The sequence below is a fragment of the Canis aureus genome, chromosome 19 (genome assembly GCF_053574225.1).
Source record: "Canis aureus isolate CA01 chromosome 19, VMU_Caureus_v.1.0, whole genome shotgun sequence".
Lineage (NCBI taxonomy): Eukaryota > Metazoa > Chordata > Mammalia > Carnivora > Canidae > Canis > Canis aureus.
The window spans coordinates 47,871,851-47,889,372 of record NC_135629.1 but is presented as its reverse complement, the minus strand read 5'-3'; the positions used below and the strand labels follow the sequence as shown (position 1 = coordinate 47,889,372).

Genomic DNA, 17,522 nt, shown 5'->3' with positions numbered 1-17,522 from the left:
TGGGATTCCCCAGGGGGAAGGGGGGGCTTCTGCAGATATAGAGTATCCTCTCTCTGGGGACCCAGCATCACACAGTGGGGGCTCAGGGAGTAAGGTGCCCTGGGAGGGAGGGGATGGAGGCCACTCCCCAGGGGATTCCAAGGAAATCTCTGCGTCCCAGTTTCCAAGGATTTGGAGAAAGGGGCGGGGAAGGGCGGGCAGGGAGAGAAGGTGGCTCTGCCTGGTAAAACCACATGGAGGATTTGGACTGCATGTCTACCTGGTGGGAGGGCTGAGTGAGGAGAGGAAGGCATTCACCTAGGGTGTAAAATTGAAGGTGTTGCTGAACATCTGTCATCAAGTCATATATATATATATATATATATATATATATATATATTTTTTTTTTTTTTAAGTCATATATTTTTAAAAGATTTTATTTATTCATGAGAGACACAGACACACACACACACACACACACAGAGAGAGAGAGAGAGAGGCAGAGACCCAGGCAGAGGGAGAAGCAGGCTCCATGCAGGGAACCCGACCTGGGACTCAATCCTGGGTCTCCAGGACCATGCCCTGAGCAGGTCCTAAAGGCAGGTGCTAAACCGCTGAGCCACCCAGGGATCCCCCATCAAGTCATATTTTAATGTGATATTTTAAAAGACCAAAGTGGATGCAAAAAAAAAAAAAATCCATGTTAAACAAAATACCAACTTTTTAGAGAAAGACAGGATCAAGAACAGCCCTGTGCTGAGGCATACTAGTGTCAGAGGTGAAAGTTAAAATCAGGAATTGTGATCCTGTCTTTGTCTCCTTTGCTTTACCGCTAGTGCTCCCAAAATGGGGTGGCTAAGGAGATCCCCACCTAGTGTCTACCTAGCAATGATCTTGCCTTGGCATATGGATGCTGGGTTTGTCTCTCTGTGTCTCTCACCAATTGTAGCCTCAGGGGACCCTTCTGGCTTTATGTCACCATCCATTTATGCTCATTTTACCCAGCCGGAAGGTAAGCTCAGAGGGGTTAAGTAACTTGCTCAAGGTCACATAGCTGAAACCTGGGGAGTACTCCACTATTCTGTGTCTGGGTCAAGGTCAGAGTAATTCACACTGGGAACCTGTTTGCAGACTTGCTGTGGAGTGACTTCACACCCAAGAATTCCTGGGCCAGCCAGCCAGCCAGCCAGCCAGCCGGCCTTGATTCCCTTTTGAAGCTTGGAATTGGTGGCAGAGGCTAGGTAGAGTCCAAGCTAGAAGCATGTTATGGCTGGCCAGCATTTCCCTTAGAGCCTGTCTGGGATTTGTGTCCTCGGGTAGGACCCTTCCTCCAGGAAGCCTCCCTGATTACCCCTGGTTCCCCCCTTTTCCCATCCTGGCTCTCTAGCCCAAGGTACCTCCCTTTGACTTGGGCCCATTCATACAGAGCTAGGAGTTTCTCTGTCAGGTTCCATCTCCCCCAAACTAGGACATGCATGTTCCTCTTACAGTGCCCAGAAGTACCTGGCACAGGCCAGGGCCCAGGTGGGTGGCAGGGAAGTATTGCTGAGTGCATAAAAATTCCTGATTGAGGATCTGGGGTCAGTTTGGGATTGGATTCTGAAACACGAACATGTACACACACACATGCAGGTACCCACACTCCAAAGGGCCTGGGCTGGGCTGGGCCTGGGAGTTACAAGAAAGGCTGGGATTCCCATGACGAATCACCACTCCCTGCCCCTACTTCCCTTATAACTCCTGAGGACCACCTGTCAGGTCAAAGCCCCTCCAGGCTGCAGAGAGACCACTAGTCTCAGGAGAATAGTCGTTGTCTGGGGCCTGGGGACAGCTCTAATGGAGGTAGCCTTGATCCAGCCCTGGGCCCTGGATCTGAAGTGAAGGTGGGATCATGGCCAGAGGAAGAGGAAGTTGGGCAAGACTGGGCTTGGGGCCAACTTCAAAGTTAACCATGTTCACTTTGGTAGCAGAAGAATAGTCACGAAGACCCTGACAATAATAATCTTTAATAATAAAAACTGCAGTATGCAGGGCTTTAAGCTAAGATTTTATATTCCTGCGTTTTTTTTTTTTTTTTTTCTTCAGCTCTGGGTTTTGTTAAGAGATGTAGAACAGGAGTCTGCAGATGACAGCCTGTTATGTATACAATGTCTTTTTTTGCTTTTGGGGTTTTTTCAAGGTGAAATCCACCCAATATAAACTGAACCATTTAAAAGTGTATAATTCGGGGCACCTGGGTGGTTCAGTGGTTGAGCATCTGCCTTCGGCTCAGGTCGTGATCCTGGGGCCCTGGGATCCTCGAGTCCCGCATCAGGCTCCCTGAGGGGAGCCTGCTTCTCCCTCTGCCTATGTCTCTGCCTCTCTTTCTGTGTCTCTGATGAATAAATAAATAAAATCTTAAAAAACCCCAAAGTGTATAATTCTATAGCATGTAGTACATTCATAATGTGCAACCATCACCTCTGGATGGTTCCAGAACATTTCCATCACCCGGAAATAAAACCCTGTACCCATTAGCAGTCACTTGTCTCCCAGCTTCTGGGAACCACTGACCTGCTCTCTATCTCTATGTGTTTGCCTGTTCTGGACGTTTCACATACATGGACTCAGATACTATGTGACTTTTGGTGTCTGGCTGCTTTTTCACTCAGGATAACATTTATGAGGCTCATCTGTGTTGTGGCATGAATTGGTACTTCTTATCATGGATCATTCTTTTTTTCTGGCTGAATAATATTCCATTGTAGGGATGTGCCACAATTTGTGTAAATAAACAAAGAAATTTATGTAAGTAAATTACTAGAGCACATCCTCCCCCATTCACTTACGTATTGTCTATGACTGTCCTCATGCTGCAATGGCAGAGTTGAATCTCAGCAGCAGAGACCACCTGACCTGCAAAACCGAAGTATTTAATACATGGCTTCCCCTCCCCCAGCTTTATTGAGATATAAATGACATGTAACATTGTGTAAGTGTAAGCAGTGCAACATGATGATTTGATATGTGTATGTTGCAAAATGTTTACCACAATAAGGTTAGTTAACACATCCCATCACCTCACATAGTTATCTTTTCTTTCTTTCTTTTTTTTTTTTTTTTTGTGGTGAGAACTTTTAAGACCTACTCCCTTAGCAACTTTCAAGTGTTACGATACAGTACTGTTAACTAGAGTGACATTGCTGGACATTGGATCCTCAGACCTTACGTATCTTGTAACTAGAAGTTTGTACCCTCTGACCAGCATCTCCCTGTTTCCCCATCCTCAACCCCTGGCAACTACTACTCTGCTTCTATGAGTTCATTTTATTTGTTTTTTTAGATTCCACACATAAGTAAGATCACACAGTCTTTGTCTTTGTCTGGCTTATTTCCCTTAGGATAATGCCCTTAACTTCCATTCATGCTGTTGCAGGATTTCCTTCTTTTTTTATGGCTGAATAATACTCCATTATATATGTACACCACCTTTTAAAAAACTATTCATTTACTGAGAGACTCTTAGGTTGTTTCTACTTCTTAATGATGGTGAATCATGCTGCAGAGAATATGAGGGTGCAGATATCTCTTTGGGATAGTGATTTCATTTCCTTCAAATATATGTGGACTTTCAATAAAAAGTTGAGCTGAGCCATTTAAACCAGGTCTAAATCCTCACTCTGCTGCTTACTAGCTAGAGCGAGTGGGTTAATCTCTAGCTCTCATTTTGTCTCTCTCCAGAATGGGAGAATAGTACCAACCTCATAGGGTTATTTTGGGAGCTAAATGAGGTGGTCCTAACTGCATAGACCATCCTTGCATGGGGAAAGCGGGCAATGAGTAGATTGTTTCTGCTCACTCAGCCACCGGCCCTAGCCTCCCCAGCAGAGGTGCGAGCCCACAGGATACTCTATGATGGCTGGAGTCACGCTTCCTGTATGAGTCTGGATTCACAGGCATGTATTATTTCTGTATCTGGGGTATTTGTCTAAGCCAAGGCTTCCCTGCTGGCCTTGCCCTCACAGCAGCCAGCTGGGCTTCAGGGCTGGGCCTTCAGCCAGTCTGGAACCACAACCAGATCACTGAAGCCAGGTAGACTAGCCCCAGAATTGGTAGAACCCAATTTGCTAAAGGAAAAAGCAAAGTTGTAGTGTGAGTCAATGACTCCGCAGCCTCCAGCCAGGGGCTGGCAGGGAGAAGTTGACTTCAGTTGCATCTTTCTTAGGAGAATAGAGGTGAGATTTAATCTCTCAACACCTGGTCCTAGAAGTGGAGAGGAAGGAGTTTTGTAACTGAGGACATGAGATATTTTAGTGAAATCGTGAGCTCAGCCCTTGGCGGTATGCTAGAGGCCAAGAATGAGTGTGGAGTAAGTGGGGCTAGATGTTGGTACACCCTGGGGAATATTTACTGAGCACCTAAGGCTCCTAGCTGTTGTCATCCTGCTATGAGAGAATGACACAAGGCAAAGGGCTTTAACCACTCTTTTCTTTTCTTTTTTAAAGATTTTATTTATTTATTCATGAGAGGCACACAGAGAGAAAGAGGCAGAGACACAGGCAGAGGGAGGAGCAGGCCCCATGCAGGGAGCCTGATTGAAGACTTGATCCCGGGTCTCCAGGATCAGGTCCTGGGCTGAAGGTGGCGCTAAGCCTCTGGGCCACTGGGGCTGCCCACTATTTTCTAAACAGAAGAAATATATTCAAAAGTAGAGAGAATTGTATAGTGAATCCCCATATGTATCCATCATCCAATTGACATGTCAACTCATGAGCTATCTTATTTTTTCCATAACTGCCACCGACTGCCTCTCTTCTGTGATGTTCTCTGCCATTGGTGATCATTGCCTAGCCCTATTAATCTGCTAGCAGCTACAACAGAGTGGTATTGGATGATTTATTCCTTCTTTATTTATTAGCTGGAATACGTCTAGAGAGAGAAACAACCTCTCATCTACCATTTGGTTTCCCAGTGATACAATTCACATGGAAAGACAAGATCAAGGCTTGTCATCTTTCCTTCCCTGGTTTTCAGAGTGGTTACTGGGCTCCTTAAAATCCTCCAAAGGTAAATAATGAGATTTCCCTCTCCCCCCATATTTTTACAAATCATGGATTTAAACTATTGAAATGTGTCAATACATTGCTGTTTAAAAAAAATTATAATATTCAAACTACTATGTCTTCTTTGGCCAGTGGGAGCCTCTTCACTTTGACTCCTGAGTTCTTTTGACAAGACTGTTTCTTGCTTTATGATGTAACAAGATATTCTTGTATATTTCCTGCCACAAGCCTGGGAAATCAACCATTTCCCCAGGGAGCCCTTCTTTCTTTGATTGGAAAGTGGTACTTAGAGATAGCAATCAAGGTGATAAAGGTGCTCATGGCTGCTGGGTTAGTTGTTGATTCTAGGACTTTTCATTGGACAGAAATAGGAAATCCCATACCATTTTTTCTTTTTGATTATTTATTTAAAAATTTTTTGAGAGAGTTAGAATGTGGGTGTGAGTGGGGGAGGGGCAGAGAAGAAGAAAGGGAGAGAGAGAATCCCAAGCAGGCTCCACATCCTACGCCCTTGTATGGAGCGAGATGTAGGGCTCATCTCATGACCCCTGAGATCATGACCTGAGCCAAAATCAAGAGTTTGATGCTTAACTGACTGAGCCACCCAGGTGCATCCCCCTATCATTTTAAAAATAAAATACATTGGGGATCCCTGGGTGGCTCAGTGGTTGAATCTGCCTTCAGTCCAGGGTGTGATCCTGGAGTCCTGGGATCGAGTCCTGCATCAGGCTCCCTGAATGGAGCCTGCTTCTCCCTCTGCCTATGTCCCCCTCTCTCTCTCTCTCTCTCTCTGTGTGTGTGTCTCTCATGAATAAATAAATAAAATCTAAAAAAATATGTCATGAATTTATGCTGATACTTCCAATTCTTATTCAGAATTACATGGTTCTTACTTAAACTGATCGACCTTATACCTATATTTTCTTTTTCCTCACACTGGAAATCCAAATTCCCAATTTGCTTCATTCCACAATCACGGACATCAATCTTACAATAACATGCCAATGGTGCCTGAAACAATATGATTATTGGAAACTGGTTTAAGCCTTTCTCTCTCTGGTTCTTTTTGTCCTTTGGGCATATCCCACTGTGGGTGTGCTATCAAATTACTATGCGATTAGGTCACTTGAAGTAGTTTCTTTCTGCACATTTGTACCATTCACCTGAACTTTTTGATTTTTAAGGGATTTTTTTTTAAGAGCAGGAAGTTTTAACTTACAACAGCACCAACAAAAAAAACACCTCATGATAAGATTATACATTACTGTGTAACAAGAAACATTACATAACTAGAAAATATCTAAAACAATAGGATTAATATTATAATTATTATTATTAATTTGTTACAATTGTTGAAAATTCATCTCATGATTCCACCCTTCTGTTTAAAAATATCTCTGGGGATCCCTGGGTGGCGCAGCGGTTTGGCGCCTGCCTTTGGCCCAGGGCGCGATCCTGGAGATCCGGGATCGAATCCCACGTCAGGCTCCCGGTGCATGGAGCCTGCTTCTCTCTCTGCCTGTGTCTCTGCCTCTCTCTCTCTCACTGTGTGCCTATCATGAATAAATAAAAATTAAAAAAAAAATCTCTGAAATATTATATTATAACAAATTCAACTTAGAGTAGCTGGGCCTTTCAAATAAGGTAATGTCCCATTACTTTTTTAAATTGTGAAATATACATAATATAAACCTTATTATTTGAACCATTTTATGTGTACAGTTCAGAAGAATTAAGTACATTTACATTGTTATACAACTACCACCATATTTATCCCCAGAACTTTCTCATCTTCCCAAACAGAAACTCCGTCCCCACTTAGCATAATATCTTTAAGGTTCATCCATGTTGTACCCTGGGTCAGATTTTTTTTTTTTTTTTTTTTGAGAGACCAAGAGAGAGGGAGAGGGAGAGAGAGAATCCCATGCATGTTCCATGCCTAGCCTGGAGCCTGACTTGGGGCTCCATCTTACAACTCCAAGATCATGACCTGAGCCAAAATCAAGAGTTGTATGCTTAACCAACTGAGCCACTCAGGCGTCCCTGTTTTTTTCCTTTTCAGGCTGAACAAAATTCCATCATATAGATAGACCGTATTTTGTTTATCCATTCATTTGTTGATGGACATTTGGGTTGTTTCCTCTTTGGGCTTTTTTTTAAAAAATATTTTATTTATTTATTCATGGGACACACACACAGAAAGAGAGAGAGAGAGAGAGAGAGATAGAGGCAGACACAGGCAGAGGGAGAAGCAGGCTCCACACAGGGAGCCTGACGTGGGACTTGATCCGGGATCTCCAGGATCACGCCCTGGGCTGAAGGCAGCGCTAAACCGCTGAGCCACCCGGGCTGCCCCCTCTTTGGGCTTATTGTGAATAGTACTGCTGTGAACCTGAGTGGACAAATATTTGTTTGAGTTGAGTTACTGCTTTCTTTTCTTTTGGTATATACCCAGAAGTGGAATTGCTGGATCGTGTGGTGATTATATGTTTGATTTTTTAAGAAATTGCCACACTGTTTGCCATAGTGGCTGCACCATCTTACATTCCCACCAGTGGTTCATAAGGGTTCCAATTTCTCTACATTCTTGCCAACATTCATTACTTTCTTTTTTATAATAGCCATCCTAATGGGTGTGAAGTGAGGGAATTATTTTTTGAATTTAATATTACCTTAGAATTATGTAAGATATTTACGTGATTCTAAAGTCAAATCTGCAAAACAAGGTATATAGAGAAACATCTAGCTTCTATTCGTGTACTTTTCATCATGTTCTTTTCCTCTTCTTTAGGTAATCCTTTGTAATTTTTCATGGTCTCTCTATATATATCTCCCACTTCCCTGTTTTTCCACTTAATATAGTTTCTTGGAGATCTCTCCATGCCAGGATAGAGAGAGATTCCTCATTCCTTTTTACAGCTGCAAAGGACTCCATCATGTAGCTGTGCCTTGGTTTATTCAACCATTCCCTATTGATGGGCTTATGGGCTATTTCCAGTCTTTTGATATTTTAAATAATGCTCTTATGAAAAGCCATGTTCATTTACCTTTTCTTACTTTTGCAAGGGAATCATTGGGATATATTCCCCTAAATGGATAAATGTGTATATATTTTTGCCAGATATTACCAATTTCTCCTCCCGATGGCTTATATCTCTTTGCCTTCCCACTAGTAGAGCTTTTTCATTTGATCTGATGGACTTCTATACATACTTCAAAACCTATCTCCAAGTATCCTGGTTTTGGGAGGCCTTTCCTTCTCCTCTGGCTTTCTCCTCTTGGCTTTTCCAGCTCTAGGCTTCTTTCTCTGGCTCAGCCCTGACCCTGAGAGGTTGCGAGTGTGTGTCCAACTCTATATTTTCCAGACCGAGGGCTTCTTGAATGCAGGCTCTAGGCCTGAGTCTTCCTAAGGCATCCAGCACAGAACTGGGCACAGAGAGGTGACAATGACAGATTTGCTGTCTGAACAAAGGACAGCCCCTTAGCCCTGGGCCTCCCTTGCTGGCTCCTACTAGGCCAGGGGAAAAGAACCAGGTCAAGCCGGCCAATACCCTGGCTTCTGCCATCTGCCCTCTCGCTGAGACACCTGTACCCAAGGGTGGTAAACTCCGTGTGGGTGTCTGTGACCTGCATGGCTCCCACGCAGAGGGATGGAAATCTGCTTGAGGTCAGGGAGACCCCATGTCCAGTTCAGTCTTCCCTCTCCCTAGGTGGAGCATCTCCCCTCTCTGTGCCTTGATTTCTTCAATCTAAAACAATAATCATGTGTCTATCTCATGGCCTGAGCCAAGGAATCAGTGGTATAAAATCATATCAACTCACTTCCCACCATTTATTTATTTGCTATGTATTTATTATTGCAGTGAAATTCATGTAATGTAAAATTAATCATTTTTATTTTATTTTTAAAAATATTTTATTTATTTATTCATGAGAGACACTGAGAGAGGCAGAGACACAGGTAGAGGGAGAAGTAGGCTCCCTGTGGGAAGCCCGATGCGGGACTCCATCCCAGGACCCTGGGGTCACGACCTGAGCCAAAGGCAGATGCTTAAACACTGAGTCACCCAGGCACCCAAATTAATAATTTTAAAAAAGAGAATAGTACAGTGGCATTTAGTATATTTACAGTGTTGTGCAACCATCACCCCTCTTTGGTTCCAGAACATTTTCATCGCCCTGGATGGAAACTCCATGCTGATTATGTAATGACTTTGCATTTCCCCTCCTTTCAGCCCCTGGCAACCACCACTCTGCTTTTTTTGTCTCTAAGAATTACCTATTCTGGACCTTGCTTATAAATGGGATCATACACTATGTGACTTTGGTGATTGGCTTCTTTCATTCAATGTGATGCTCCTGAGATTCATCCATGTTGTAGTGTGTGTCAGGGCTCCAATTCCTTTTTACAGCTGAATAACATTCCATTGTGTGTGTAGGGGGCATTTTGTTTATCCATTCGTGATTTCATGGACATTTCAGGTGTTTCCGGTTTTGGCTATTGTGAATAGTGCTGCTGTGAACATGTGTGTACACATACTTGTTTGAATACTGTTTTCAATTCTTTGGGGTCTGTACCTAGAAGTGGAATGGCTGGGCCATATGGTACCTCTGTGTTTAACTTTTTAAGGGACCACCAAACACTTTATATCTCTGTTGCCTCACAGAGCCAGTAAAGAGAGAATTCCAACTGAAGAAACCTAAGTCCCCATTTTATAGCCAAGGAAGGGTAGTCTCCCCACACCATTCTGTGCTATTGACCATCAGAATAACCCCTGTCTGCTTAGTGACCCCTGGGTACCAGACACTTGCTAAGGAGGGGATTAGGATTGGGGCACCCCTTTAGGGGCACCTGGGCGGCTCAGTTAGTTAAGCATCTGCCTTCAGCTCAGGTCATGATCCCAGGCTCTTGGGATCAAGCCCCACATTTGGCTCCTTGCTCAGCTGGGAGTCTGCTTCTCCCTCTGTGCCCCGCCCCTCTTGTGCTCTGTCTGAAATAAATAAAATCTTTAAAAAAAAAAAAAGATTCATTGTCTCTCCAACTCTGGAATCTGACAGATCTGTGTTTAACTCCCAACTTGGGCAAGTTGCTTCTTTCCTCGGAGCCTTCATCTCTCTACCTATAAATGATCATAATCCAAGTCCTTCCTTTACTGTGAAGAATCAACATGGTAATGTAGGAGGAGGATGGAACCTATATTATACTTCTGATTTATGATGGATGAAACCAACAAAAAAGTGGTCGCCTGAGACTTGGGTGGGGGGTAAAGTACCTCACTAAAAGTCACAGTTACGTAGCAGTTTGACTGGATCCACCCTACAAGCATTTTTGAGAAGTTTCCTGAAGCTTAACCCTTCTGGAAGCTAGGGAGGAGAGATTCCTAAGGGAGATCCTCTGGGGGTGGGGGCAATTTGCTGCTCGGTTGCTTTGCTCTTTGGGGAGCTGACTTTTGACAACAGAGAGTCTTGCTGAATCAGCCTGGGGTAGCCTGTGGTCATGAACCACAACTGATTCCCTGGTGGAGGTCACCTCTGCCCCCACCCACTTATTCCTCCTCTCTGTTCTACAGTTTATATCAGCACAGCAAGAGGCAGGGTGACTTCCGGTGCCCCAAACAGGCATGGGCCAGGCACTTCCTTACTTCCAGGCATAGGTCTTCTCCTTCTGGTCCCTCTGTTGGGGGGCACCCTTAACCCTTCCCTCTTCTTTCTGTAGTGCATACATTAGAACTTTCAGGATCTGGCTTCTAACCCTTCTAATCTCTCCTCAGAGGTCACTTTCAGGTTGGAGCCTCAGGCCCACCTTAAGAGGGAAGGAAGATGAACACTCTCATTTTACAGTTGAAAAGAAAGAGGCACAGAGATGCTAAGAGATGTACTCCAGGCCTTAGAGCATCGTGGTGAGAGGGGGACCCAGGCCTAGACACCCACAGGCTTCTTCTAAAGGGACATTCTTATTGGCCGAGGGACAAAAGAGTTGTTTCTGATAGGTAGAGGTATGTGGGGAGCTGCCGAGCCTGATTAGTTGAGGGGTGAGTAGTTTGACCCGCTGAGGGGCACGAAGGTGGAGCCTACTTGTCTCTGAAGCGGGAATGAGGTACCATTTAGCCTATACTTTGCAAATCCCATAGCCCTGGGCCCAGGTAGAGGGAGGTGGAGATTAATTCCCGCACCGACTATGGGGAAATGGAGACAGGTGTGTGTGTGGAGGAAGGAGGGGGCTGGGTCCCTCCAGGCAGAGTCCAGGAGTAATCTTGTCCCCTGCCCTGCATCACGCCTCCTCCAGCGTGACCTGACCCCCAGTCTTCTGGCCCAGGCGGGCAATGTCCTTCACCTCGGTCCTCCCAGCTCTCTGCTCCCCAGCGGAACTCGCAGGCCACCTCTCTAGCTTTTGAGGACCAGGGCCTCTCCTCTCGCCGCCCGTCTCGATGGGGTGACCTAACGCCCCGGGCCCCTTATTGCGATTATCTCTTGTCTCTTCCCGTTTGGCATCTTTCTTTCCATCCCTTCTTTCCTTCTCCCCTAGCTAGTCTCATATCTCCGTTGAAAACGGCAGTCCGGATGTGGCCCAGGCCCAAACCCTTGGCGTCGCCCCTGACTCTCCCCCTTCTCTCACACCCGCACCTCGGCGGGTCCCGGCACCTTTCAGCGAACCCCCAGTTCTACGCCCTTTGCCCACGCAGGCCCTGCAGCGCGGCTGGGCGGGTCCGGAGCCGCGGCCTCCTCCCCCGGCTCCTCCTGCCGCTCTCGCGCCCCCTTCAGGCGGCGCGTTGAGTTGCAGCCAGAGGGAGCCGCTCAAATCTAGGTCGGCACCCGCTGCCCCGCCAAGTCCGCCTCCTCCCCTGCTCGCCCTCCCGCGCGGCGCCACCTTCCCCCCAGAGGAAAACCCCAGGCCCTCCCAGTGGCTCATCAGGCCCTGCACGACCTGTCCCGTCACCTTCCAGCCGCTGTCTCCTCCCACTCGCTCTCTCACTGACCCTGCTCCCCCCTCACTGGGCTCTTGGCTGTTTCTCCAGGCAGGGTCCAGCCTCAGGGTCTTTGCACAGGTCGTGCTCTCTGCCCCGACAGCTCTTTCTCCAGTTAAACTCCTCCCTGCGTCTGGTCTCCGCTCAAATAGCACCTCAGTGAGACCTTCCTCATCTCATTATCTCGCTGAATTGTCCCCCATAGCATACATTCCATAGAATAACCTTTTTTTTGGGGGGGGGGTGTGAAATTATGTGTTTCTAGTTATGCTTTATTGAATCTCCAGAAAGCAGGAATATGCACTGTAGAAAACACCTGGTACTCCCTGGGAACTTGGTGTTTGTTGAATGAATATGTGCCCTGTGCCAGCTGGGGCTAGGGAAAAGGCAGAGAGTGAGAAGGAGCACGTCTACCTGCACAGAGCTCACAGCTAAACAAACCATTCCAAGAGTGAGTTTGCTGGGACTGAGGACACACCGGGGCTGTGGCTGCATCGAGTGTGGGTTTGAACTGAGCCCAGAAGTTAGGGAAACCCTCAGAGAAAATGGCCTTTGAGCTGATAGCTGAAGGAGAAGTAGGAGTTAGCCGAGCAGGTGAGAGGGAACAGAATTCCAAGCAGAGGGAACAGCATGTGCAAACGTTTTGAGATAAGAGGGATGGCCTTGAGGGGTTTGGCAAAAGGGTTGCAAGTGGCAGTGAGCAAGAGCGTGGCAAGTGACGAATTGGAAGGAGCTGTTTGCTCCTGCGCTCAGCCTACACCCCTGAACTGCTCTGTCCTTTGCTTCAAATCTCTGATTTATCTTCTGTCTTGTTTCCACCCTTCTGCCCCCTAGTTTGTGTCCTGGGAGGCCGACTTGTATGGACCACTCAACCTTTGTCTTATGACTTCTGGTTGGGTTCGGCCAAATAGGGAGCCATAGCAGGCTTTGGAGAGAGAGAGAGAGAGGAGACTAAGGCTAGAGCACTAACATCTCCTCTCCCCTCCTGTGTGGTCCGTACAGGCTGCCTGTGTCCCTCAGCCAACAGCTCTTGCCAGGCAGTCCTCTCTTTGCACATAGTTCTATCAAGTCCAGGTTCCAGCAACTGCTTTATTTTTATTTTTTATTTTTTTTTCCAGCAACTGCTTTAGCTCCATAGCCCCATGTCCCAGGGCTCTGGGGTGGTAATGGTTCTGGGCTGTGCTATCTTTTTGAAATAGTGCTTTTATTAAACTCTTTTCAAAATACCCCATTTGAGTATTCCGTTTCCTGCTGGAACTCTCTCTCTCTCCCTTTTTTTTTTATTGAAGTGAAATTCACATAACATAAAGTTAACTGTCTTAAAGTGTACAATTCAGTGGCATTAGTACATTCACAAATATTGTGCGACCACATCCCTGCTGCTTAGCTCCAAAATTTTTCCATCATTCCCAGGGGAGATCCTGTACTCATTCTCCTTCGATATGGGCATCACTCCTCACTGCTCTGTCCCTCAATCACTGACGACCCCTCATGTGCTCCGTCTCTATGGATTTATCTATTCCGGACATTTCATAGCAATGGGATCATACAATGTGCAACCTTTTGAATCTGGCTTTTTTCACTCAGCATGATGCTTTTGAGATTCATCCGTGGGGTCATGTGTATTGGGCTTCATTCTTTTTTATGATTGAGTAATGTTCCAGCATATGGATGGACCACATTTGTTTATTTATTTATTTATCCGTTGATGGATGGTTGGGTTGTTTCTACCTTTTGGCGACTGTGACTAGTGCTGCTATGAATATGTTTGGACATATGAACATGCAGGGACATTGAGTCCCTGTTTTCACTTCTTTTGGTTATATACTTAGGAGTGGAATTGCTGGCTCATATGGTAATTCTATGTTTAGCTTTTTGAGGAACTGCTAAACTGTTTTTCATAGCGGCTGCACCATTTTACATCTTCACCAACAGTGTTTGAGGAGATTGCTCTTCTTTTTATCTCTGCCCCCAAAAAGTCTGCTGTGAGCTTCTGGAGGCCCAGGAAAAACTCTTTCCCTCACTCCTGCCATGCTCCTCCTTTGTCCACTTCCACACGTTTTTCTGGTACCATCTCCCTAATCTGGCCACCGCCCCCAAGTCTAATCCTCCCACTCAGACTGTAGTTTGTTGGTTGCTGCCAGGCTGAGGACACTGGTGCCTGAACCACAGAGCCCTGTCCCTTCTGAGACCCCGGGCCACTTGACCTCTGGGCACAGGCCATGGTGACTATACCTATTACCACTCTTCCTCAACCTTCCTCTTCCAGATGTGGCTCGTCTCTCCCTCTAGATCCATGCCTCTGGCTGTTCTCTCTTTAAAGGCAGCTGAGATCAATGCTTCTGTCTCTCCATTCTCTATCCACCTGCTCTCTAGAGACCTCACTAACACTCAATCCCTGGGCATCCATGTCTTCCCAAGACAGGTGACTCAGAGATACACTTCTCATGATGGGCCCAGCTGCCTCCTGGTGCCTCTTCTTGGCAGACCGGGCTCCTCAGCCTCGGCACTGCTGACATCTGCGGAAGGATCATTCTCTGTGTTGGGGGCTGTCCTGTGCACTGGAGGATGTTTAGCAGCATCCCTGGCCTCTGGTGACTAGATGCCAGTAGATCCTCCCCCTCCACAAGGTGACAACTGAAAATATCTCTGGACATTGCTAAATGTCCCCTGGGGAGATAATCTGTCCCAGATGAGAACTGCCGGGAGTGTCCAAATCAAACCACACACTCCAAGGGCTGACGTTTGCCTAGCCCATGCTTTGTGCCAAGCATGGGGCTGAGCACCCTGTAAACATCATCTTGTGGTCATCTCCTTCATTTTATCTGTACAGGGAGAGGCTTACAGTGGCTGTGTGCCCGGCCCAAGGCAACAGGGCTAGGAAGCCTACTTGCAGTGGCACCTCATCCCTGGGCCCTTCAACTTGCTTCTCCTTCCTTGTCTTCATTTCTCTGAGGGAGAGAAGCTGGGCTGACAGCCTCTCTTCTCTTCCTCTCCTCCTCTGCTGCCTGGAACCCCACATCCAGCCAGTCACCAATGCAGATGTTCTCCATATCCCTAAAAAATCCACAACCCTGGGGCACCTGGGTGGCTCAGTCGGTTGAGTGTCTGACTTGATTTTGGCTCAGGTCACCATCTCAGCATGGGATCCAGCCCTGAGTTGGGCTCCAGGCTCAGCAGAGACTCTGCCTCCCCTCTCCATCTGCCCTCCCCACCCACCCCCACCCCACCACTCATGCACACTCTCTCTCCCTCTCTCTCTGAAATAACTAAATAAATCTTTATTTTTTATTTTATATTTTTAAAAAGGATTTTATTTATTCATTCATGAGAGACACACAGAGAGAAGCAGAGACACAGGCAGAGGGAGAAGCAGGCTCCCTGCGGGAAGCTTGATGCGGAATTCAATCCCAGGACCCTGAGATCACGACCTGAGCCAAAGACAGACGCTCAACCACTGAGCCACCCAGGTGCCCCACTAGATAAATCTTTAAAAAAAAATCCACAAATCCCTAACAAGATCAATAAGCTCCAATGTGCTTTAAAACAAACCAATTAAAGGGAGCTCCTCCCCTGCTCAAGCACCATCCATGGTTCCTCATTTCCTGCCAGATCAATCCTCAGCCACTGGGACTGGTTTTCAAGGCCCTTTCACATCCACTTCTGCACCCCTCCTCACCTCTCACTCCCCAAGGCCAGAGAAAGCCACCTGCCCAGGCACACCCTCCAGTTTCTCTGTGCCCAAGCCCCACCCCCTTTCCAGCTTCTGTTGAAATCCAACCTCTCCCTCAAGTCCAGGCTCAGATGTCACATCCTTCACGTAGCCTTCCCTTCTGCCTCCTCCAAACAGCAAGGCTTCAATTATTTGTATTGCCTCTTCTTCACTTAGGAACACCGCCCCCCTCACCCTCACAGAGGGCCCAACACCCAGTAAGAGAACATTCCTGAAACAAAGAGGGATAAAAGACATCAGCCAAATTTATCACCTGCCAGGACAAGTGGGCATCTTACACTGGCTTGACAATTCCCTCCGAGGTTCAATGAGCTCCACTGTCTCTCATTTTCTGGAATTAGAGAGAGTTGAGTGTCCTAATATTTCCCAGACTCGAATCTGGGACTCTTCAGCCTCATCCTCCATCTTCGTCTTACTCCAGACAGATGGCTTCTGATATTGAAATTTTAGTTATTCCCAATCATCTGCCACCGATTATGCTCCATCCATGTATTACCTTTTATTACCTAATAGTTTTCTTTCAGCCATCTTCCTTTGAAGACTTATTATTTTATTTTTTTATAAGATTTTATTTATTTGAGCGAGAGAGAGCAAGAGAGAGTGTATGAGTGCGAGTCTGGGGAGGAGCAAGGGCAGAGGGAGAGGGAGAAGCAGACATCCCGCTGAGCAGGGACACCTGCCCCCCATCACAACCTGAGCCGAAGGCAGACACTTAACTGACTGAAGCCACCCAAGCCTTATTTATTTTAAAGCAAAATTTATATAACTATTATTATATCCACAAGGCAGTAGATTTGGTGTCCAGGGTGAGTCTATTTTTTTCTTCTATGAGTCAAAACAAATCTCTCATGTGAATTAATATATAAAATAGAAAATGAATCGAAAACATTCCTCCATGTGCCATCTAAAATTACCAGGCCAAGATAATTTATATCAGACGTTGGACACTTGTATTGAATTTTGGGAGCCAGCCAGAGTATTTTCTGTGTGGTTCAGACTTGTGAAAATGCATTTCTTCACTCACTCATCCCTTCTTTTCTTCCCCAGCTTCATTAAGGTAAAATTGACAAAAATTTAAGGTGTACAGTGTGACTCAACTTTTATTCTTGTGTTTTAGGTTTCAGCTGGCCACCTGACACCCAACTCAGATACCAGCTTCCTCTTTACCCCGTTGCAAAACCCTGTTACATCTCTTCACTGGTAAAAACTTCTTGCTGGATATGTTTCTTTATTTTCTTTCCCTTCCCCGACTCTGCTTTAGCCTCAGATCCACAAGGGCAAGGGTTCGGTCTGTTTTTATTCTCTGCCATGTTCTCAGCACCTAGAACAATGCTCCGGTCTTTCAACAGCACATCCTTTCAACCACATGGATTTATTCTGAGCCAAGCACTGTCTAGTCCTGTACCAGCTGAGCCTGGGGTTTCACCCTAAGGGAGACCCCAGTCTCAGGGGGAGACAGAGCCAGCCAAAGTAAGACTTGCTGATTGAAGGTTGTACATAGATATGGCTGGGAAGCCGCTGCTTTTTCTGAACTAGGGCATGCAGAGCAGTGCTTGCTGGTGGGGCTGAAGGCTGGAAGCTCCACGATGGTTAATAATAGCAGTCAGCACTTGCCTAGAGCTTACTGTATGCTAAAATACACAAGTGCTCCCTACACCTTGAAAGAGGGTTTCTCAATCTCACTGTTGTTGACATTGGGGCTGGATCAGTCTCTTTTGTGAGGGGCATCCTGTGTGTGTGCTGTAGGATATTTCACAGCATCCCTGGCTCTACTCACTAGAAGCCAGTAGTACCCCAGCATCC

The 17,522-nt window shown here is 46.2% G+C and overlaps 1 protein-coding gene across 1 annotated transcript in view; it reads left to right on the top strand.

Moving 5' to 3' along the window:
• The window catches only part of CYP4F22 (cytochrome P450 family 4 subfamily F member 22), a 68,591-nt gene that overhangs the window by 18,929 nt on the left and 32,140 nt on the right, over nt 1–17,522 (top strand). The window lies entirely within an intron of this gene.